Source organism: Danio rerio, chromosome 22, assembly GCF_049306965.1.
Source record: "Danio rerio strain Tuebingen ecotype United States chromosome 22, GRCz12tu, whole genome shotgun sequence".
NCBI lineage: Eukaryota > Metazoa > Chordata > Actinopteri > Cypriniformes > Danionidae > Danio > Danio rerio.
In genome coordinates, this window is record NC_133197.1 from 2,888,124 (window position 1) to 2,911,754 (window position 23,631).

At 40.6% G+C, this 23,631-nt stretch overlaps 1 pseudogene; it reads left to right on the top strand.

Moving 5' to 3' along the window:
• LOC141380121 (uncharacterized) overlaps positions 1-23,631 on the top strand; it is a 47,862-nt pseudogene that overhangs the window by 16,296 nt on the left and 7,935 nt on the right.

Consider the following 23,631-nt stretch of genomic DNA (forward strand, 5'->3'; position numbering starts at 1 on the left):
TTGAAGTGCTTGTTAAACTGCAGAAGCAGGAGACCCGTCGACAGAGCTTAAACCCTCTCCTCTTTCAATGAAGTCGCCGGTGTTTAAGCATTTTGGATTTCCAGTGAGTTATGTTGACAACGTTCGTGTTGTCGGCAAAATACACAGTTTTGCAAGCTCTGCTATGTACGCATTACGTACGGTTCGTCCGATAGACAACACCGGCATCGCGATCCTCCGCCCGCCCCCGTTGCAAATCCGCTCGCGAAAAGTTCACACTCAGGCCCTGTTTACACTGTCTTTGTTTTTAAATGGCATTTTAGAACGACAACGATTTGACATCCACAGTGGCGTGTAGCATTTCTGAGCAGCCCTCCTTCCTCTCTACCTCTGAAACATCACGTGACCACACAGATACAGACGCACTCACAGCGGGTCCAGGCAGTCAGAGGACTGCTTCAATCTTTCACTCACTTGTACTTAGTCATTTTAGCGAACACCTCAGATACTGTTGGCTGGTTCCTGATGGTTGTGCGTCTTTTTTACCGACGCCATTATAACGACACAGATCACTGCCTATTCATGAGTCCCGCAGAAAAGGTGATTGACAGGTGGTAATTATGTGTGTATCTTGCCTTTATTCATTTACTGTATGATTTGTTTATCGGTAAAACAAAGACCATGCAGGTCTGGTAGTTTAAACGGTAGGCTACAAATAATTAATTGGTCATTAATTAATTATTCATAATCGAAAATGTAATCGAATCGTGCCTTTAGAATCGAAAATGTAATCGAATCGAGGATTTAGAGGATTGAGGTTTATCTGCACAGCACTTCACTAGCTCTTCACCTCATTTACATCCGGGTCACGGCACCAATATGACCCAGCCAGTCCTACACCACCCAACCTGCTCCGAGCTGAAATCAAATCATGTCTCTTCGTATGAGAGGTAGATGTTCAGAGAAGTGAGATTTATTTGCACAGCACTTCACTAGCTGGCTTGTGTTGCACAAAGAAATATGAATATCACTAACCAAATATGATCCAGAACCCTGCAGAATTAAACAGGAAGAGACTGAAGAACTAATAGGTTTGTGTTTATTCATTACTCTCCAATATTTAAGCTGAAGAACAGTGAGGTTGTGAATCTTTACACACGTCACTCGTTTTAGCTCTTTTTCGTATTACCCTTTATATTACACTGCATTCTTAATTTTCCTTCTTTTTTACAATTTTGTCATTAAAGTACTCAGTTATATGAACTGAACCTTTAAGTTCATCTGCTCAACGAAAACCGGCTTCTAGAATGCCTCAAACATAATAATAATAATAATAATGAGCACATGTTCAGCGCTGTGTTCTGCTGGAGAGATGGAGTTTCACATTGAGCTTTTAGCAGGGTTCTGCTTCTGTTGTACCTTCAGTGTCAGTGAAAGACAAAACTCACAAGCAGACAAATGTGCCCAGATGAGGCTTTTCAAATATGTGGAGCATTTTTAACCACTTACACATCGATCTTGCCTCCCTTACCAATATCTTGCACTGTTGAGTCATGTGCTGTTTATAAACTTAACTAGCCTCTTTAAATGAACGTATTTGCTTAATTTCAGATGTGAAGGAGGAGAGTGAAGAACTGAATGAAGATGAGGAGAAACATCAGGTCAAAAGGGAAGAAAAAACCCAATCAGAGACTGAACAAAGTATTTCAGAGAAAGGAACAGCATTAAATAGTTTGACCTGCACTCAGTGTGGAAAGACTTTCACCCGCAAAAGCGGTCTAGATGAACACATGAGGATCCACACTGGAGAGAAACCTTTCAAGTGTCCACACTGCGACTGGAGATTTAGTATTTCACGAAACCTCAGATCACACATAAAGCTCCACACTGGAGAGAAACCTCACCAGTGTTCACACTGCAGCAAGAGATTCAGTCATCCAGGAGTCCTAAAATCACACTTGAGGATCCACACCGGAGAGAAACCTTACCAGTGTTCATACTGCGGCAAGAGATTCAGTGTTTCAGCATGCATGAAAGCACATGAGAGGACTCACACTGAAGAGAAACCGTATCACTGCACTGCTTGTGGGACGAGATTCTCATATTCATCTACTTTACGAAAACACACAATAAACTGTCAGAGTAAGTAGATCATCTAAACACCCACAGCCATATCACCCTGCAGCCCAAGACTGGCTACTCACTGAAGCTAAGCAGGGCTGAGCCTGGTCAGTATCTGGATGGGAGTCCACATGGGGAAACTAGGCTTCTGTTGGAAGTGGTGTTAGTGAGGCCAGCAGGGGGCGCTCAACCTGAGGTCTGTGTGGGTCCTAATGCCCCAGTATAGCGAAGGGTTACGCTGACAGTGAGCGCCGTCTTTCGGATGAGACGTTAAATCAAGGTCTTGACTGTGGACATTAAAAATCCTATGGCACTTCTTGTAAAAAGAGTAGGGGTGTAACCCCAGTGTCGTGGCCAAATTCAGTCCATCTGCTCTTACCCATCATGACCTCCCAATCATCCCCATCCACTGAATTGGCTCTATCACTGTCTCTCCGCTCCACCAATGGCTAATGGAATTTTACATGATAAAATGCAATATATAAATACACATTACATTGAACAAAATGCTAAATGATATAAGTATGATGTGGTTTCTTCATCATTCCCTCAAGCCATTCAGGCTGTTCACATATTGCATCTTTTGCAAACGCAAGTTAACAAAGAGGAAGTAGTGCGAGTCGCACTTTCCACATATTTTTGACACAAAGTGAACGGCTCCATAAACAACAATAAAGGACACAGCAGATGCTGTTATTCTGCTTAGCAGAGACACAGGAGATCTTGGGTTCTGTTGTACCTTCAGTGTCAGTGAAAGACTCAAAACTAGACAAATGTGCCCAGATGAGGCTTTTAAAGTAGTTGGAGCATTTTTAATTACACACACTGTCGGCTACATCACTATAGTATGTGATGGCAAAGTTTGAAAAGACAGAGCAAATGAAAAGCGAAAGCTTCATCTATATTATTATAGTTGTAGTTACAACCCTAAATCAGAAAAAGTTGTGACAGTATGGAGAACGCAAATGAAAACAGAAAGTAGTGACTTCTAAATTTACTGTGACTTGTATTTCATTACAGACAAAACAACAAACATTATTTCATGTGTTTTTCTTCATTTATTTTCCTGCAACACATTTAAAAAATAGTTGGGACAGGAGCAGTTCAGGGCTCGTGATCAGGTAAATTGGTGAAATAATGATGTGATTGGAAACAGGTAATGCCAACAGGTGATTGTAATCATGATTGTGTACAAAAGCAGCATCCAAGAAAGGTCTAGTCCTTTAGGAGCAAAGATGAGCCGAGGATCACCAGTTTGCCAACAAATACATGAGAAAGTTATTGAAATGTTTAACAATGATGTTCCTCAAAGAAAGAGAAATGAGCCCAGATGTCGGCTTTTAAAGTAATTGGAGTATTTTTTATTACTTGCGCACACTAATCACAGTCATTCAGAAGTTTACAGTGAATTTGGAGTTTAACACTTTGACAGAGAAAATGGAAAACAATCAGCACCACAAAACCTTTTATTGACACATGCTCATAAACATTTACAGTGTCCACACGTGTGTTTTAGTCAGTAATGATTGCACTGTCAAGACTTTCAAGAGGAACTGTTAACAACTTACACTTATTTGTTTAATTTTCAGATGTGATGGTGAAGGAGGAGAGTGAAGAACTGAATGAAGATGAGAAGAAACATCAGGTCAAAAGTGAAAATAAAACCCAATCAGAGACTGAAGATAGTATTTCAGTGAAAGGAACAGCTGTAAATAGTTGGACCTGCCCTCAGTGTGGAAAGAGTTTCATCTGCAAAAGCGGTCTCAAGCAACACATGAGGATCCACACTGGAGAGCAACCTTACCAGTGTTCAAACTGCGACAGGAGATTTAGTCACTCAGAGAACCTAAAAAAACACATGAGGATCCACACTGGAGAGAAACCTTACCAGTGTTCGCACTGTGACAAGAGATTCAGTTTTTCACAAAACCTGAAAACACACATGAGGACTCATACCGGAGAGAAACCTTACCAGTGTTTATACTGCGACAAGAGGTTCAGTGATTCAAGAAACCTGAAAACACATGAGAGGATTCACACTGGAGAGAAACCGTATCACTGCACTGCTTGTGGGAAGAGTTTCACATGTTCTTCTTCTCTAAGACAACACAGAAAAAACTTCCACAGTAAGTAGATCATGTAAAGGTCCAGGTTCAATTATTTAGGATAAAGACTATCACAATCAAAACATGCAGAAGAGTACAAATACAAATACCCAAAATGTCATAAATTCAAATTAATAAAAACTTTTTTCACTGGAAGCCAAATACCATCTGAGGAAGAAGACAAGACTTGACAAAAGATCTTATCCAAGACATCCTCTCCCATAAGAGAGGACAAAATTTACCCAAATCTGAGATGATCTATTTCGGTCTATGATATTGATATGAAATAGAGATCACATTTACCCTCGCACTGAGACCTTTAAAATGATACCAAGCATGACAAGTCAACACTCAAAAATACTGCAAATATACATATCATATCATTTCACCATAACAACTTGAAATCTGGTCATTCCTGAGTAACTTTTCAATGACCCAGGCTGTATAGCTGGGGAGGGCAAGAGGGCCTGAGGATAGGTGATGGGTCAACTGTCTAGATGGCTTTCTCGAGATCCTCTCCGAAGATTAGAAAGTTTATTGTTTTATATCATGTTGGTTCTCATGGTCTGATCTTAGAGAATTTCACAGCAGTTTTCAGCATTTGATATTATGGAGAAATATAACCATCCTTAGGGCTGATTTATACTTCTGCATCAAACGCCGGCGTATGCTACAGCACTGACGCATAGCCCTTCGCCGTGGCCGTCGCCGTCACTGACGTGCACCTCTCAAAAAATGTAACTACACGTCGCAATGATGCTTAGCGCAAGCTCTGTGATTGGTCGGCTTGGTAGCGCTGACGAGTCTGGGCGGGACCGAGAGCCGCGCGAATGGCGCAAGCCCAATGTAGCGATTGTTTACAAGTGTGGACTCCCGTGAAGAAGCTCCGGATGGAAATTTTTGTTTTGTGTTTACCTCATAGTTAAAGTTGCTGCACGTCCGCCGGTTCCTGCCTCAAAATGAGCGAGTTTGAGCCACTTGTACATTCAGGAAGTGTTCAGGAAAACAAAACAGCAGCGAAGAAACTCGACACAGAGGAACATTTACACCTCACTGCCAACTAGCGTTTCGGAAGTGTTAATGCAGACCAACAGAGACAGCGCGCAGAAGTATAAATGCACAGCTACGCACGTTGCATGCGCCGTGGATTACACCGGTCACTTGACGCAGAAGTATAAACCAGGCTTTACACTTATTAATCTCGCCTTCCTTACCAATATCTTGCACTGTCGAGTCATGTGCTGTTTACTAACTTTATAACTAGCCTCTTAAAATGAACTTATTTGCTTAATTTTCCTTGTTCTAGAGGAACTGTTAAAATCTAACCTCTTAAAATTAACTTTCAGATGTGACGGTAAAGGAGGAGAGTGAAGAACTGAATGAAGATGAGGAGAAACATCAGGTCAAGAGTGAAGAAAAAACCCAATCAGAGACTGAACAAAGTATTTCAGTGAAAGCAACAGCAGTAAATAGTTTGACCTGCACTCAGTGTGGAAAGAGTTTCACCCGCAAAAGCGGTCTCAATGATCACATGAGGATCCACACTGGAGAGAAACCTTTCAAGTGTCCACACTGCGACTGGAGATTTAACATCTCACGAAACCTCAGATCACACCTAAAGCTCCACACTGGAGAGAAACTTCACCAGTGTTCACACTGCGGCAAGAGATTCAGTCATTCAGGACAGCTAAAGTCACACTTGAGGATTCACACCGGAGAGAAACCTTACCAGTGTTCACACTGCGACAAGCAATTCAGTGTTTCAAAAAACCTGAAAGCACACGAGAGGACTCACACTGGAGAGAAACCGTATCACTGCACTGATTGTGGGAAGAGTTACACATATTCGTCTTCTCTACAGTTACACACAAAAACCCATCACAGTAAGTAGATCATGTAAGGTCCAGGTTGCATTATTTAGGATAAAGACTTTCCCAGCAAACCCACAGCTAGACAAATGTACCCAGATGTCGGCTTTTAAAGTAGTTTGAGCATCCTAATTACTAAACAATTACAGTTTGCCCACATGTATTACACCACCCAACCCACTCCGAGCTATGATCGAACTCTTCGTATGGGAGTTAGTTGCTCTACCAAGGAGTATCATGACTGTGTTTGTCCACCAGATGCCACTGTAGTTCGCCAGCAACCCCCAGCGGACTACAGTGGCTTTAGAACTACATTTCCATACATTCTTTCGCACACACAGCCGATCTGTCATCTACACTGATTTACTACCACAGCTGTCTCCGTTCTCCGTGATTACCTGGACTATATATTGGTCATTCTGGTCATTCATCCTCTGTTTGTCAGTTGGTCTGGAGCCGGCGGGACTGGAGGCAGCTGGGCTAGAGCCTGCGGGACAGGAGGCAGCTGGACTGGTAGTAAAACAATGTAGATGACAGACCGGCTGTGTGTGCGAAAGAATGTATGGAAATGTAGTTCTAAAGCCACTGTAGTCCGCTGGGGGATGCTGGCGAACTACAGTGGCATCTGGTGGACAAACACAGTCATGACAAGCAGGCTAAGACCTGGTTTATGCTTGACACGTCCGCTAGTTAGCTTGAGTGCGTGCGGCGAATGTGACGTCATCGCTGTGTTTGCAGAGATTTGCTTTGGGTGCGGACGACTTGATTCGATTAAAGTAATTTTTTTTTGCGCGGCGGCGTGTTTGATTTGAGTTGAATATGAAACACTTTGAAGAGATTTTGACTCTCTGTGGTCATTAAAAATCCCAGGATGTCCTTCGAAAAAGAGTAGGGGTTTCACCCTGGCATCCTCGCCAAATTTGCCCACTGGCCTCTATCCATCATGGCCTCCTAACCATCCCCATATTCCAATTGGCTTCATCACATGTCTCCTCTCCACCAATCAGCTGGTTTGCGCTGTGGTGTCTGGTGCAAAATGGTTGCCGTCGTGCTATCCAGGTGAAAGCTGCACACTGGTGGTGGATGAGGAGATCCCCCCTAATGTGTAAAGCGCTTTGAGTGCCCAGAAAAGCGCTATATAAATGTAAGGAATTATTATTATTATTATAATCCGTGATTATAGAGATAACCAGGGCCCGGTTTTTCAAAAGTAATCCACTAGGATTTTGGATAAGGGATTGGAACAGATCTTAAAAATGGGTTTTTCAAAAGAAAAAACGGATTACCTAATCCAGGGGTGTTCAAACTCGGTCCTGGAGGGCCGGTGTCCTGCATAGTTTAGCTCCAACTTCCCTAAACACACCCGCCTGGACGTTTCTAGTATACTTAGAGAGAGCTTGATTAGTTGGTTACGGTGTGTTTAATTGGGGTTGGAACTAAATTATGCAGGACACCGCCCCCGAAAGGACCAAGTTTGGACACCCCTGACCTAATCGGATTAGATCACTTAATCCATTCTTGGTTTTGATCCGGATCAAACCTTTAGTTTGGGTTTTTCAGACCTTTATTGTAGGATTTGGATCTCTTTGATTAAAAAAAACCTGGATTAAACTGAGCCCATCAGAAGGGTGGATTTAGCGTGGATTTCATGCCCAAAATGTAATGAAAACTTTAAAAATTTATCAAATAATACTATATTTGGATCATGTTGTATTTTACGAGATATCCTATTCATTCATAAGGTTTTAACTGTATTTGTTCATCTGTCAGGCTATAGTGATTATAGGCTTCAACGTACTCAGCCTTTCAGTATAGGCCTACAGCAAAGTAGAAAGAGTTTGGCCTCATAAAATAATTCCCCAAACAGCTGTCAAAACTGGCCAAAAGCAATGTATGTTATTCTGTCACTAATATATATATATATATATATAGATAGATAGATATAAAATGCAAAGAATGGCCATCACTGATTTTTTTAAATCACTTTCATCAATTGCAAAAAGAGACTGAAAGGGCAGAAGCACAGCTTCATCTGGCAAAGGAACAACTGACTCTGACCAATCTGCAGCAAACCAAGGCCAGACTTGAGATCTGCCTCCTAAAGGCAATGCTAAGTCAAGCTGGTCATTCCACATCAGATGAGGAAGTCTGAAATTCTTGTGCAGATTTTGACATCGTCTTTTTTTTTATTTACATCTATATTTGAAACTCATCATAAATATCTTCAATGTACAGTGTTTGTGTTGTAGGTCTCAGATGAGCGGACTGCTGGAAGAGGATGGGCTGGGGGTTTATCTTGTTTTAAGTTTTTTTTTTTTTTTTTTTAAATGTGTGTGTTTACATTTCAAATAAAAATAAACTTATATTGAGCACACACTGGCTATTCTACTTGTTGCTCTTTACTTAGGCCTATTTATCTATCTATCTATCTATCTATCTATCTACATTGTGTTTGAGCACTGGTAATCCAGATTTAGTGATTTTGAAAAGTTCCTATCCGGATCAGATTGCTCCAATCGGATGTTGCTTTGAAAAACTGGCTCAAAAAGTAAGCTGGATCACGTGATCACGGATCGCAAAAAACAGGATTACTATATCCGGATCAATTTTATCCGGATTAAACCTTTTGAAAAACCGGGCCCTGATGACCAATATATCTTGGCTAGAAAAAGGAGAACATGTTTTGTTTAAAGGATTGGAAAAGCCTGAGGAAAAAAAGTTTGTTAAAACCAAAAGAGGTCATGGCAAAAGTGGAGACCCAAGTACACAATTACTGAAATATGTTTTTCCACCAGTCATAGGTTTTACACTGATGTTAATATTACAATTTTAATTTTATAACAATTTAATACAAAACTATGATGAAGTCACAGAATATTTTTTTTGATAAGAGGAAAGGAATATTTGAACCTATCGGTTTACAATATACTGATGGCCTGTTTCTCTAGGTTTTATTGGTGATAATGGTCAGGAATGTTGGACTGTTATTGTCGTTTTAGCATAAGCAGAGGACAGAAACTAGTCAGACAGTAATGTGTGAACTGTGGAGCGGGCTAAATCTAAAAAAAAACAACTGTATTTTTTAGTAAGTGCACTTTTTTTTGCTTTTACTCTTGCCATAATAAAAAAAGATTTGTGGAGTAACCCATGTTCTGTTGTCAATAATATTTTAATAAACTTTAATAGGTAAAACTGTCCGAGATATAAACAAAAGCAAGACTATTTGGGAAGAGTTCTTCATTTGTCGTTGATAAGGTGGAGTGCATCTGCATAACATACAAACAAATCACAAGCATAAATAAACACAAGAGAGCAAAGATACTCATGAAATAAACAGTTATCAAGGGTTTTCTGGAGATTTTAACAGTATAGGGTATATGCCGAGCTAGTGCTGTTCCCATGCTGATACACTTCCGGTGACCTGTTATTGTAAACTTATTCTCATTTTATACGGTTCCTTATACAGCATCGATGTTGTAATGTCATTAAAATACATTCAGTTAAATAAACTTTAGCATTTATTTAGTTGCTTAAGCGTAAAACGAGACAAAAAGCTGTTTACTCGCACGCGCCCGTCAGAATCGGCAGGCTAACGCAGAAGCTCTTCTTTAGAAGCTAAAATAAATGCTCATATTAAAAAGATATGGCGGGGGAAATGTAATTTAATGCAGTGCTTCTTGTACAATCTGAGACCCACTTTTAATCGGATATCACTCCGCCAGTGGAGAGCGCTGATTTTTAAAGAAAACAGACCTTAAACGCACCGGATTTTGCATTGGCATTCAATTCGCCGGAAGCGCTCAACACAGGTTAATGGCAAATTTAAAGTCCTATTAGCATGCTTCGGCATAAACCCCAGTGAGGTACATAAATGTAATAATCAGATGTAGGATAACATTGTTTACAGTGGTCAACATCTGAAGCAGATCAAAAACTTTAATCAAAGTTGTCCTAAAACTACTTAACAACACTCTTGTCTCACCTACTCTTGCCTTAAAAAATCATTCATCTGATAGGATTAAATTGAGCATGTTTTTTTTTTTTTGTTTTCAGGTTAATTATACTCACAACTGAACCTTACAGATCCTGCGATGTGACCACTACTGCAGATTCACACATTGAAATATCACACACCCAGCATCTGGAGGGAGATATTTCAGCTATTTCATCAAACAGATTGTGCCTGTTCAGAAAGGAGAGACTTTTAGGAAAACCTAGATTTTTTTTACTTGTTTGTTGTCTCTTAAACCTGATACCTTAGTGTAGTCATTAGCAGTTGTTTTGTAAACCGTTATTAGTTTGGCGCGTTTTGTTGCGCCCGCCTCGCCATGATGACGTCAGCACTGACGCATTCATTCAGCGTCGAGTCTTCAGAGCTGAGGTGAGTCGTTGACGCTTTTTCTCGTGTTTACACAACAATAAAACACACTTTACAGTTTATTAAAGCGACAATCTGCGACTAGTTTCTGCAATTGAGTTCACCTCTATCTGTGTGTCTGCTGACCAAAACAATACAGCAGGTGGTGAGGAGCTCTGAGAGGACAATATGAGCTCAGTGTTTGTGTTTTTCTGTCAGTGTGTTTGTTTTTAACGATTGGAGTATCGCAAAATATGATCTATGAATGTAATGGGAATGTAGTTTGTGTTTGGTTTTTAGGATTGGTCAGTTTCTTTACCACGTGTATGTGTTGGCGGTCAAATTTTTGTATTGTATGAATAAAGTATATTCTAGATTTCTTAAAAAATATCTGTGGCTTAAACTACATTATTCATGCTGCAAACACAGTATAAAATGAGCTGATCTGCTGCTGTTTACAGTTTGTAGTCTGACGCTCATCAATATGATCAGAGCTGCTGAAATCCTCTTCGTCAGTAGTTCCTGTCTTTCCTTTCCTTCTTCATGCTGATGCCTTCATATCTACCAATAACAGACTTTTCTGTTTCAGCAGACTTGAGCAAATTACATAATCACCTGTTGCATTATCTACAATATATAACTATCATACTGATTTATTTCATTAGAGTGAATTAAGCAGATTTTCTGTTTATGCTTTTGCAGCTCCTCCTTGAGTTCAGCTATAAATACTGGAATATTCCCGTCTACGACGACAAGCATGAGACCATCAGGAAGAAGAGAAATCTGCAAAGACGGTGAGAAGATGAGTGATCCAGAACCCTGCAGAATTAAACAGGAAGAGACTGAAGAAATAATAGGTTTGTGTTTATTCATTACTCTTCTATAATGAGGTGTGAGGTTGTGAATCTTAACACACTTCACCGTTCTTTTTGATATTACCCTTTATACACTGCATCCTAAAGTTCCTTTCATTTATATAATTTTGTCATTAAAGGGCACCTATGATGAAAATCATCTTTTTTAAGCTGTTTGGACAGAACTGTGTGTGTAGTAGAGATGCGCGGATCAGCTGAAATGACACCCGAATCCGCGGCTTCATACTAATCAGCCACCCACCACCCGCTCTCACATATACTTTTATCTGATATATGTATCCTCACCCGATCGACACTTTAATAATTCTGATTCTTTGTTTTAGGCATAATGATAGGTCACTGTGGATAGTAACAGCAGATTCAGTGCTTTAATCTGCACATCTCTGATAGTAAATGAATACGTTAATCGTGAACGTTTTTAAATTAATATTTATAAAAACAAAGGTTTGTCTTTAGACAACATTTTCTTCATTTTCTAATAGATATAGAAAATAAAAATAAGACATTTTAGCTTTTACAGATACACAGAAAAAGATAACAAAAATGCTGCCACTTCAGCCTAAACGGCAGCTATGTTGTGTTCACTCTGGCCTTTTTCATCGCACTGTGCAAAAACAGAAGAGCATCGACTGTGCCTGAATTTGGGCGATTTTGCCTCGCCCTCAAAATGCAGCCAGCTGCACTGAATGAGCGTTTACTCGCACCTCTTTTTGTAGGAATAAACTAGATTCTCCTCGCAAGGCGCAGCAGTCGCGTAAATAACAATCTTGTTTCTCCCAGAACAATAGCAGATTTTCCTCTGATGACTCCTGTAGATGAAACTTTGAACAGCTACTCTTGCACTTCATCTATTATTTTGAGCGTCTCATCTATTCTGCAAAGCCCACTCTGCTTTTTTGCTGGTCCACTGCCATGCCCCGCATCCGTGCATCACTAGTGTGTAGGTATAGTGTGTTCACAGCCATACTGGGATGATATAAACACAAGTCACATTTTTTATTTTCTGATGTTAAAACGGGATCCAAATTCCTCCTGATTTGAGGCCCACCGCAACGTGACGTAGGAGTGCAGATTCGCTACCCACCAAATTGATTGACAGCTGCGAATTAGCAAGTCTCATAGTAACATGTGTAATCATATCAACAAGACATGAGGTGCGCAAAGCAATCAGAATTAAAAGATCGGTTCAGCTCTCTGTGATCATCAGTCATCATCAAATATGATCAAGAATGAGCTTTACAAGTTTAACACGGTTTTAAAACAGTGCGTGTTTGTAATAAAAACAGTAAAATCACTATAATTCATCACCACAGCCGTAAGTCAGCACAATTATAAAAGAAAACGCTTCAATTCCAAATTGTGGACGTTAAGTCAGGTTTATTTTGTACATTAACATGGATATCCACACAGTAGTGGATATTAACGTGTATCCTGTCACATTTGCTGTTAAACGCACACGTTCTGTCTGTATCTGTCTGTGTGTGTGCTTGGACTTAGTAGTGACATTGTGTGTGACTCATCATTGCAGAAAGGCTTGAATTAACTCCATGACTAATACATCAAATAATCATTGGGAAAGTTCTTACTGTAGTATTTCTCATAAATCTCATGTGAGATCTGCCGCCTCCATGTCTGTCACTGTGCTGTTTATCTGATGCAGCCGGGACACACTGACATGTGGGAACAGTGGGCGGGGAGAACTAGCTCATTTGCATTAAAGGCACAGGCAACAAAAACAACTAGTGTGTTCAGAGTGCAAAATTCCAAAACTCTGAAAGGTCTAATAAATAATCTGTTGAGCGTTTTGGGCTGGAACTTTACAGACACATTCTGGCGACACAAAAGACTTATTGTGCTGGATCATCTACTAAATATTAGTATTCAGAATCCATAAGTTAATGCCTATTCATTTAGCTTCTTTTAAATTGTTGTTGCCATAGAAACTTTCTGACAGTTAGAATCAGTTATTTGCCTCATTTAAAAAGAACACCCTACAAGAAGACACTTACAATCCACTCATCCTGTAATCATCTGTAAGTTTATTATCTGTTTGTGTTTATATTCTATCTTAGATATTATTGTTATGTACATAGATAACTATTGCTCATTTTATGTACATCTTTTTACATAGTTTCACTCTGTTTCAACATACTCAATGTGGCATGGAATAAAGCAGCATTCTTCCACAATCTCACGTGTTGGAAAGAGTTTATCTGTCTGTCTAACTTTGACAAGAGAGACGCCAGAGTGAGGGCAGAACACTTATCTTAAATCTTGAAAAGATTAAAATAGGTGCCCTTTAAATACAAGTAGTCAGATACATGAAGTAAACCTAAATGTGCCCAGATGAGGCTTTTAAATTCTGTGGTGCATTTTTAATAACTTGTGCACCGATCTGTCCTCCCTCACCTATATCTTGCACTGTTAAACTCTGCTAGAGAGCCATCTGCTGTTTACAGACTTAAACTAGCCTATAGCCTATTAAAATGAACTTGTTTCCTTAATTTCAGATGTGAAGGAGGAGAGTGAAGAACTGAATGAAGATGAGGAGAAACATCAGGTCAAAAGTGAAGAAGAAACTCAATCAGAGACTGAACAAAGTATGTCAGTGAAAGGAACAGCGGTAAATAGTTTGACCTGCACTCAGTGTGGAAAGACTTTGAGCTGCAAAAGCAATCTCAAAAAACACATGAGGATCCACACTGGAGAGAAACCTTACCAGTGTTCACACTGCGACAAGAGATTCAGTTTTTTACAAAACCTGAAAGCACACGAGAGGACTCACACTGGAGAGAAACCTTACAAATGTTCACACTGCGACAAGAGATTTGGTCATTCAGAAGTCCTAAAAACACACATGAGGATCCACACCGGAGAGAAACCGTATCACTGCACTGATTGTGGGAAGAGTTACACATGTTTATCTGCTCTACGACAACACACAAAAAAATATCACAGTAAGTAGATCATCTAAAGATCCAGGTTGCATTATTTAGGATAAAGACTGTCCCAGCAAAACCACAACTAGACAAATGAGGTGTCAAGACAAGCCCAGATGTCGGTTATAAAGTAGTTGGAGCATTTTTAATTACTCGCGCCGTCATTGAGAAGTGTAGGGTGTACTCACACTATGTACAATGTTAATAGCTTAAACTGTTGCCTGTTTACAAGCGTGGATTCCCGTGAAGGAGCTCCGGATGGAAAGTTTTGTTTTGTGTTTACCACATAGTTTACATTTAGTCATTTAGCAGACGCTTTTATCCAAAGCGACTTACAAATGAGGACAAGGAAGCAATTTACACAACTAAGAGCAACAATGAATAAGTGCTATAGGCAAGTTTCAGGTCTGTAAAGTCTAAGATGGGCAGTATTAGTAGTATTAGTATTTTTTTTTTTTTTTGAGTACAGTTAGTGTGATATTCAGAGAGGCAATTGCAGATTAGGAAGTGAAGTGGAGACTAAATAGTTGAGTTTTTAGTCGTTTCTAGTTAAAGTTGTTGCACATCCGCCGGTTCCTGCCTCAAAATGAGCGAGTTTGGAAGTGTTCAGGAAAAACAAAACACCAGCAAAGAAACTCGAAACGGAGGAACATTTACACCTCACTGCCAGCTAGCGTTTCAGAAGTGTAAATGCAGACCAACAGAGACAGCGCGCAGAAGTATAAATGCACAGCTACGCGCGTTGCATGCGCCGTGGGTTATGCGCCTGTTGTACCTTCAGTGTCAGTGAAACACTGTCCCAGCAAACTCACAAACAGACAAATGTGCCAAGATGAGGCTTTTTAAATATGTGGAGCATTATTAATCACTTGCGCATCGATCTCGCCTCTCTCAGTATTTTTCTCGCACTGTTGAGCTCTGCTAGAGCGCCATCTGCTGTTTACAAACTTAAAAAAAAAGCCTCTTAAATGAACTTATTTGCTTAATTTCAGATGTGAAGGAGGAGAGGGAAGAACTGAATGAAGATAAAGAGAAACGTCATGTCAAGAGTGAAGAAAAAAACGAATCAGAGACTGAACAAAGTATGTCAGTGAAAGGAACAGCTGTAAAACGTTTCACCTGCACTCAGTGTGGAAAGACTTTGAGCTGCAAAAGCACTTTCATTAAACACATGAGGATCCACACTGGAGAGAAACCTTACCAGTGTTCACACTGCGACAAGAGATTTAGTTTTTCACAAAGCCTGAAAACACACGAGAGGACTCACACTGGAGAGAAACCTTACCAGTGTTCATACTGCAGCAAGAGTTTCAGTCAATCAGGAGTCTTAAGAAAACACATGAGGAGCCACACTGGAGAGAAACCGTATCACTGCACTGCTTGTGGGAAGAGTTACACACGTTCAGCTTCTCTACGATTACACACAAAAAAATATCACAGTAAGTAGATCATCTAAAGATCCAGGTTGCAGTATTTAGGATACTCTCACTGGAAACTCACAACTAGACAAATGAGGTGTCAAGACAAGCCCAGATGTCGGTTTTAAAATAGTTGGAGCATTTTTAATTACTCGCGCACGCTAATCACAGTCATTCAGAAGTTAAGGGTGTACTGACACTATGTACAGTGTTAATAGCTTAAACTATTGCCTTAAACCGGGCTGAAGTACGCTTGTCCCCCCTCCCGTCTTCTTCAACGGCCCACACTCGCATTAAATTCAGGCCTGGGCACGCTTACGTTATCGATGATGCGCTGTTCAGCGAGTGCTTTCGCTCAGCACAGTGGAGGTTTCTTTAGTTATATCGGTTTAGTTGTTTGATATGCGGAGACACGCAGTCCGATATTTCCCCAAACAGATCAGCCACTTTTGACGCTCATAAACAACCATAAAGTCCTCTTGCTGCAGGAATTAGGAGGTCTGCTGAAGGTGCAGCTGTGGTGTGGTGATAGGTTTGCGTCTTTAATAAACTGCGACAGTTTGCGTTTATTGAACAGTAAGAATGATTAATATGAAACAGTCCCTTAAAGGGTCACATAACACCAAAGCACATGTTTTGAGCTATTGACAGTTGTATATGCATCCCACACTGCTATAAAAACTATTAGGACACATATATCTCACTAAAATTGATTGTTTTTGCATTATTTCAAGCAAATTCGTACTTCCGGTTTGAAACTAATTTTTGAAGCTGCATCACGGCCATGAGATCTTAGCGTGTATTTTAGCGTGCAGACTGGATGTCTGTACCTGGGAGTACCGTATTACGTCTCTGAGTGTGTTGCATTCATTCATGAGTATGACTTGGTTTAAACCAATCAGCACGCTCTTATGTATGTGCTGCAACTTCATTAATATGCATGATAGCTTCGAAGACTGTACCTGAAGCAGTATTCAGACAGTAGAGAGATGCAACGTTGTGTTGCCAAAAGGAGTGGGAAAAGAATAAGAATTGTTTGGAGATACGGGTCGTCAGTGTTGATTTTATAATGTGCTGCAGTGAAGGTTATGTTTTCATTTTCTCTCTATGAGAGCGCAGCTGGACTCACGTGTGGATCAGTGTCTTCTTTAAAAAAGACGCAGCTCCGGTATGTGTTGATTGTCCTGTCTTTACAGATTTGGTAAGTGTGTGCGATCAGCGCCCGTTCTTGGTTCATTTAAATGGCAAAGTTATAGTTTGTATGGTCAGCAGTACTCTTACAGTGTTTAAAGACAGACCTTAGTCAAAATGATTTCTAAGTTACTTAGTTTACGTTAACATCACTACAATATTATGGGCTGAAGGATCTGCTGTAAATGCTGCTCTCGAAGTGTAAATATGTGAACAGTGCAAGCAAACTATTGCTGACTGTCGTGTTTAATTTTCACCGCATTTTGTGACTGGATAGTCTGCACACACATGGCTTTCTGACCTACCGAGTGCATCTGAGTTACCGAGAAATGCAGAGGTTTTTTCTCTTATACGACGTGCGGTATCAAATAGTCACTGTCTTTCTCCCCTGAGTCTGTGTGTTGGTTTTTCCTCTGTGAAAATCAGCGCGTGCCCAAATGGAAACTCCCATTTTTATTCAAATCCTTCCTCTTTTCCCTCCCCCGACACTCCCACTTAAACAGAGCTAGATACGCCCACTTTCCTGACTTTTCCAAACTAGAGGTGTGAAAACATCCTGCTGACACAGAAGTTTCATGGCCTTTTAAAAGTCACGTCTGTCTTCTGTTTCGGGCTCAGGCGCGCTTTCACTCTAACTGCAAGTGTACCGAGCCTGAGCCCAAGTGAACCGCGCTCTGGCACACCTTAACCGGGCCAGGGCCGGCTACGTGGACAGCGCCTGAGCTTGATTCAGAGCACTCACACTTCTAAAACGATCCGGGAAACGGGCCTGGGCACGGTTTAAATAGCACAGTGTGAGTACATCCTTAAGTGGAGTTTCACAAACTAATTTTGAAAGGAGCACGTGATCTGATTGAGCACTACTGGCCGCTCATCTGTAGTCAGTAATACTCCAATCAGAGTGATCCTAGCTTACTATAAATGGATCATTTTCTCTTAATCTTACTTTTGGAAGAATCCCCCCGTCCACCCCATCTCTTCCTTTTCCTCTCTTTTCTAAAGGGGGAGCTCTCGAGACCTAACTAATCTCAGATCTCCTGATATGCTTATTGACCAGGCAGGAGCCCTGGGCTCAAATATCTCCAAGCTCAGGGTTCTCTCCCGGGACAGCATGCCAAACCTGCTGTAAATGCTAAGCATATCTAAGTGAGAACTCTTGAAAGTACATTTGGAGTTTGGGAAGACAGAGCAAATGGAAAGTGATCAGCACAACAAAACCTTTTATTCACACATGCTCATAAACATTTACAGTGTCCACATGTGTGTTTTTAGTCAGTAATGATTGCACTGTCAAGACTTTCTGGAGAAACCATTAAAAACTTGCACTTATTTATCTAATTTTCAGATGCGACTGTGAAGGAGAAGAGTGAAGAACTGAATGAAGATGAGAAGAAACATGTCAAAAACAAAAACAATCAGAGACTGAAGATAGTATTTCAGGGAAAGGAACTGCTGTAAAACGTTTCACCTGCACTCAGTGTGGAAAGAGTTTCCGCTGCAAAAGCAGTCTTAATGATCACATGAGGATCCACACTGGAGAGAAACCCTACAAGTGTCCACATTGCGACTGGAGATTCAGTTGTTCGCAAAACCTGAAAACACACATGAGGACTCACACTGGAGAGAAACCTTACCAGTGTTCATACTGCAGCAAGAGATTCAGTCATTCAGGAGTCCTAAAAACACACGTGAGGACTCACACTGGAGAGAAACCGTATCACTGCACTGCTTGTGGGAAGAGTTATAGAGATTTTTCTTCTCTACGATCACACACGAAAAACCTTCACAGTAAGTAGATCATCTAAAGCAGGGGTCACCAATCTCGGTCCTGGAGGGCTGGTGTCCCTGCAGGGTTTAGCTCCAACTTGCCTCAACAATCCTGCCTGGATGATTCAAGTATACATAGTAAGACCTTGATTAGCTTGTTCAGGTGTGTTTGATTAGGGTTGAAGCTAAAATCTGCAGGACACCGGCCCTCCAGGAGCAAGTTTGGTGAACCCTGATCTAAAGGTTCTGGTTGCATTATTTGGGATAATTGTGGAGTTAATAGAATGTTTATAATGCTAAATGATATAAGTATGATGTGGTTTTGTCGTCACTCTCATGACATTCAGGCTGTTCACATATTGCATCTTTTGCAAACGCAAGTTAACAAAGAGGAAGTAGTGCGAGTCGCACTTTCCACTTATTTTTGACACAAAGTGAACGGCTCCATAAACAACAATAAGGGACACAGCAGATGCTGTTATTCTGCTTAGCAGAGACACAGGAGATCTTGGGTTCTGTTGTACCTTCAGTGTCAGTGAAAGACTCAAAACTAGACAAATGTGCCCAGATGAGGCTTTTAAAGTAGTTGGAGCATTTTTAATTACACACACTGTCGGCTACATCACTATAGTATGTGATGGCAAAGTTTAAAAAGACAGAGCAAATGAAAAGCGAAAGCGTCATCTATATTATTATAGTTGTAGTTACAACCCCAAATCAGAAAAGGTTGGGACAGTATGGAGAACGCAAATGAAAACAGAAAGTAGTGACTTCTAAATTTACTGTGACTTGTATTTCATTACAGACAAAACAACAAACATTATTTCATGTGTTTTTCTTCATTTATTTTCCTGCAACACATTTAAAAAATAGTTGGGACAGGAGCAGTTCAGGGCTCGTGATCAGGTAAATTGGTGAAATAATGATGTGATTGGGAACAGGTGATGTCAACAGGTGATTGTAATTATGATTGGCTACAAACGCAGCATCCAAGAAAGGTCTAGTCCTTTAGGAGCAAAGATGAGCCGAGGATCGCCAGTTTGCCAACAAATACATGAGAAAGTTATTGAAATATTTAACAATGATGTTTCTCAAAGAAAGAGAAATGAGCCCAGATGTCGGCTTGTAGTAGTAGTTGGAGCATTTTTAATTACTTGCGCACACTAATCACAGTCACTCAGAAGTTTAAAGTGAATTTGGAGTTTGACACTTTGACAGAGCAAATGGAAAACAATCAGCACAACAAAACCTTTTATTGACACATGCTCATAAACATTTACAGTGTCCACACGTGTCCAGGGCTGCAGCTCTGCAGTTTTGCTCCAACCCGGATCAATCAGCTGATATAACTAAAGGTGTTCATGACTCTGTGCAGAGCTGCGGCCCTCCAGGAATTAAGTTTGAGACCTAGAAGAACTGTTCAAATCTAACCTCTTGAATTTAACTTTCAGAAGTGAGGGTGAAGGAGGAGAATGAAGAACTGAATGAAGATGAGGAAAAACATCAAGAAAAAACCCAATCAGAGACTGAAGATAGTATTTCAGTGAAAGGAACAGCAATAAATAGTTTGACCTGCACTCAGTGTGGAAAGAGTTTCACCCGCAAAAGCGGTCTCAATGAACACATGAGGATCCACACTGGAGAGAAACCTTTTAAGTGTCCACACTGCGACTGGAGATTTAGTATTTCACGAAACCTCAGATCACACATAAAGCTTCACACTGGAGAGAAACCTCACCAGTGTTCACACTGCGGCAAGAGATTCAGTCATTCAGGAGTCCTAAAAGCACACTTGAGGATCCACACTGGAGAGAAACCTTACAAGTGTTCACACTGCGGCAAGCAATTCAGTGTTTCTAAAAACCTGAAGACACATGAGAGGATTCACAGTGAAGAGAAACCTTACCAGTGTTCACACTGTGACAAGAGATTCAGTTTTTCACAAAACCTGAAGACACACTTGAGGACTCACACTGGAGAGAAACCGTATCACTGCACTGCTTGTCGGAAGAGTTACACATATTCGTCTTCTCTACAATTACACACAATAAACTATCACAGTAAGTAGATCATGTAAGGTCCAGGTTGCATTATTTAGGATAAAGACTGTCCCAGCAAACCCACAACTTGACAAATGTACCCAGATGTCGGCTTTTAAGTGGTTTGAGCATCCTAACTCCTAAATATTTACAGTTTGCCCACATGTATTACACCACCCAACCTACCTTGAGCTGGGATCAAATCGGCAACTCTTTGTATGGGAGTCGGTTGCTCTAACAAGAAGGCTAAAGATCATGGCCTCTAGTGTCTGTCGCTAAAGCATCTGTAGAGGTCAGAGGAGTGGGGTTTACCTGCACAGCACTTCATTAGCTGGTCTCCATTACTCTCAGCCCCCTAAACCTCACTCCCATCCAGGTCACGGCACCAATGTGACCCTGCCGGTTCTACACCCCCAACCTGCTCCGAGCTGGCCTCTGTTGCACAAGGATATATGACCTCATCGGAAATAAAATTCAATGCATAATGTTTTTGTAAAGTATTTGACTGCTTTAGTACTAAATGTACAAAACTTTACCAAAAAAAAAACATTTTTCTTCACGAAATTAGATTGAAAGGCCAGAGAAAGCCTGTGCAGTATGATCGGAAGTGGACAAAAGGCTTTTAAGGCATGTTTTTGAACTGGAATGTGTCTCTCTTGTTGACCTGTGATCAGATCCAGCAAAATGTGCCTTATTAAACTGCGATGGAAACACTTTAGCTGCGTCCCAAATGGCACACTATGCACTCATGCACTATGTACTTATGCACTTACACACTCAACAGGATAGTACATGTATGTAGTGTCGTCCCAAATGGCTCACTAATGTTTTTTTACTAAGCGGAAATTCAAACCGTTTCCCTGATGACGTTTGACGGTTGCTAAATCAGTGAAATAAACAACCAAATTATCAAATAATACCTGCCGTGAGTATTGCCGCATTCACCATCGGGAGGCGCTATAATCACTCTCGTAGGAGAATTTTGCTTTCACCATCCAAAATAAATAAAGTTATTCAACATGTGCGCCCGATGGCTCCGCCCCTTCCGCTACGTAAGCAAACCTGCGGTCGTTGAGTGCGTGAAGTGTCCATCATTACACACTTCATTTTAGCGGCTGAATGAGTGCATCATCCGGGTAATTAAAGTGCACTTAATGTTTTTAGCGTTTTCAGTGTGAACACACTATTTATACTACAAAATGGCGTAGAATAGTGCATAAGTATGCAATTTGGGACGCAGCTTTTTACCGCACAAACTCCAGCATGCGCATTAAAAAAGGTCATGTGATTTTGTTAAAAGATATCATGTGATGCTTAAAATGTGTGTGAATGGATGAAACGTCAGGCTGAGCACATTATAAAACATCTGAAATGTTGTTTTGGTCATTATAAAACGCCTTACCATTTCAGTATTAATGCTATTATATTATTAGTGACCTCCAGAATCAAGAGCGCCTGTGCTTCGCGTCTGACATTGTCTTCTGAGGCGCATTCATTTCGAAAAGATTGATGCAGCTTCTCCTACTGCAGCAAACGCAGTTTTTACTGTTGATATTTGGCGCCAGTTAATCAGGAAGTGACGATTTTGTTCGCTTTGACTCGTTGGATGGAAACGCTGCTTCATTCGCACAACTTTTAAGTGATAATCCAGTTTTGCGCATAAAGTTTATTCGCATTTTTGGATGGAAACATAGCTAGTCATGTTTAATTCGCTGTCTCCCTCTGTCTCATCTGCGGAGTCATCCTTGCCTCTCTCATGGTAATCTTCATAAACATGCCTTTAAACGATGCGTGACAGCCTTGGTTGAAAAAGAGCTGCGCACTGCAGCACGCAGGCACACAATGACAACAAATAGATTGATTGCATCAAACAGGCGTTAAAATTGCGCAATGACATGAAATAATAAAGATCGCACTACCAAACACATGAAAACGAAAGTAACGACTGTGGTTCAAAAATGTAACGAGCAGAAAGTACAGATATTTGTGTAAAAGTTGTCAGAAAAATAAATAGTGTAGTAAAGTACTGTGGGCGAAGCAGTGGCGCAGTAGTTAGTGCTGTTGCCTCACAGCAAGAAGGTCGCTGGTTCGAACCTCGGCTCAGTTGGCGTTTCTGTGTGGAGTTTGCATGTTCTCTCTGCCTTCGTGTGGGTTTCCTCCGGGTGCTCCGGTTTCCCCCACAGTAGAAAGACATGCGGTACAGGTGAATTGGGTAGGCTAAATTGTCCGTAGTGTATGAGTGTGTGTGTGGATGTTTCTCAGAGATGGGTTGCGGCTTAAAGGGCATCCACTGCGTAAAGACTTGCTGGATAAGTTGCCGGTTCATTCCGCTGTGGCGACCCCGGATTACTAAATGGACTAAGCCGACAAGAAAATGAATGAATGAATTACTGATACCAGAAAAATCTACTTAAGTACAGTAATGAAGCAGTTGTACTTCGTTACCTCCCATCTCCCTAGAAAACTCCATTGTGTTTTCACAAATATCAGATTTAATAGTTTAGCACATGTCTATATTTTTCTTGGACATGTCTATTTTTGAGGACTTAAATGCACCTGCATTGATTTCTACATTTCCTGAAATGTTCAATATTCAGCGTTTGCTTTCTACAATCGTCATTAATTGAGTGATTATTTTATACCTTTTTCTCTTTAAGCCAGATTTACACGAGTTGTGGAGGCTTTTATATTAGACACACTCGCTTTTGTACTATTATTTCCAACATCGGTTCTGTCATGATGAAACAGTGGAGAAGAGATCAGCATGTGAAGTTGCTGAATGAAGGAATTTAATTGTATATTAAAAAGTTTGTGGATTAATGTAGAGGACACTCCTGAAAATGTGTGTCACGATACCATTACTCAGTCATGTATATTAGAGCTGCACCATACTGGAAAAAACCGACATTGTAGTATTTAGTATTTCTGCGATAAGTTTTGTGATACGAGTTAAACGTCTCTGTCTGGGAAGA